This window comes from Dipodomys ordii, unplaced genomic scaffold (genome assembly GCF_000151885.1).
Source record: "Dipodomys ordii isolate 6190 unplaced genomic scaffold, Dord_2.0 Scaffold363, whole genome shotgun sequence".
In the NCBI taxonomy this organism is placed as follows: Eukaryota; Metazoa; Chordata; class Mammalia; order Rodentia; family Heteromyidae; genus Dipodomys; species Dipodomys ordii.
This window is the reverse complement of record NW_012267579.1, coordinates 49,223-51,181: the sequence shown is the minus strand read 5'-3', so window position 1 is coordinate 51,181 and position 1,959 is coordinate 49,223. Positions and strand designations below refer to the sequence as shown.

Below are 1,959 nucleotides of genomic sequence, written 5' to 3'. Positions count from 1 at the left end.
GGATGGTGTGGGTGGCCTTGCTCTTGGGTGCTGGCTGGGTGGCAAGGCTAAAACTATGTAGATGCTGAGCTTTCTGGTGGTGTTGGTAGAGAAGCCTCATCATGTAGAGGCTGGTGATGATCATGAGGATTATAAACACAAGATCTCAAAATAATAAGATAGACATATAATACCCTGATCTATTGTCTTCAAGCTGAGGAGTATGACAATATACATGGAAAACTCAGAACCAATGAGAATAAATTGATTTTGGGGCATAGATGAGCATATTGACAACCCAGAAGGACAAGAAAGAAGGAGAAATCCACACTGAAGACTTAGATTTAAGCCTCACGCACTGGGCACGACTGGAGCTGATGGTGATGTCCTGAAAAGCACTGATGAGTGAGGTGGTATAGATGGACAGATCCCGGGTGACTCTGAAGAGGTACACCACTGCCTTGCAGCCCACATTGTCCAGAAAATGTTGGACTCCAAAGGATGCCATGATATTTGGCACAAGTGTGAAGGTGAGGTTCAGGATGTTGACCACAGTCAAATGTATGAATATGGCATTGATGGGCTTCTTCAGATGACGCTGGAATGAAAACATGTACAGATAGAGCATGGAGAGCAGGGATACCAATGCACAGCTGGACTATGAGGAAAAGCCCCCATATTGATTCGCCTGAGAACATTGTGAACGGCACTGTAAGGTCTGATGTATAGAGCAGCCAGACAGTTGATACCAGAATGAAAAATAAGTGCACTAGATTATCGATCCATTCTAGATGGTTCTTCACGAAGAATATGAGGATGATGAAAATCGGTTTCTGGAACCTTTGAGATTCCATTCCAGAAGAGCCAGGAGTGGCTCTTCTGGAATGGAATCTCAAAGGTTCCAGAGGATCTTTGAGTACAGAAACGGATGAGATTATAGGAGGGAAACCCTGGCTCATACCACGGGTCCTAGTGCCTTTGCTAGGAGAACTGTGGGCCCTGTGGTACCAGATGTGAACATGGTTTCACACACCTTATGAAAAGTCATTGAAGCATTGTGCTGACCATGGTTCTATTTTAGCTTGCCTTGATATGAAATGCAGTCATTATCATGTGACTCCAGAGATGAAATGCCAGTGTATTTCTGGAGGAAAGCGACACAAAAATCTACACTAACCACACTTGCACTATGATAAAACACTGGGGCAATGGAACAGGAGACTAAGATTCAAAGTAGGCTTCAGCTCACCTATTTCCTCTATGCAGTGATCACTGGAAGTGAGCAATATATAGCAAGAGACCTAGGAAGTCTACCATGCAGTAGATTCAGTATATGTAAATGATGAATGTTTTGATCATGAAGAGATCTTGTTATCATTATCATGATAAAAATCTATGATTTCCCTAGCATTGTATCTGTGGTTCTGAAATTTTTCCATTGAGATTGGAGGAATAAAATCACTTGCTGTTTGGAGAGTCTGGTGGTCATTATGACAGTTAAAGTGTGAACAAATGCATCAATGGTCCTCAGTAGACACTAAATGGAAAAGGAACTACATAAGTTGTGGTTAGGACAGGATGGAAAAACTGGGAAAGGCAGAGGTAGGGCTGACATTACCCAAACAGAAATGTACTATAGAAGATGCACTATGGCTCAAAGTAGCAGAGCGCAGCCTGGAGCTTAAAATCTCAGGGACAGCATGTGCACCCTGAGTGGAAGCCTTACAACAGACAGATATTTATCCTTATTTCTTGATTTATGAAATAGTAACCATGTATACTAGCTTTATAATAAAAATACAAAATAATACTGACAATTAAAATGACAAAAACTGGCAAGAGTACAATAATAACAACCATCATTCACAGAATTGATAAGCTATAAGAAAAACAGCTGATCAGGTCACCAGTGGCTTACACCTGTAATCCTAGCTACTTATGAGGCTGAGATCTGAGGATCACGGTTTAAAGCCAGTCTGG

General features: G+C 41.7%; 1 pseudogene; it reads right to left on the bottom strand.

Moving 5' to 3' along the window:
• LOC106001681 overlaps nucleotides 1-1,959 on the bottom strand; it is a 55,014-nt pseudogene that overhangs the window by 35,364 nt on the left and 17,691 nt on the right.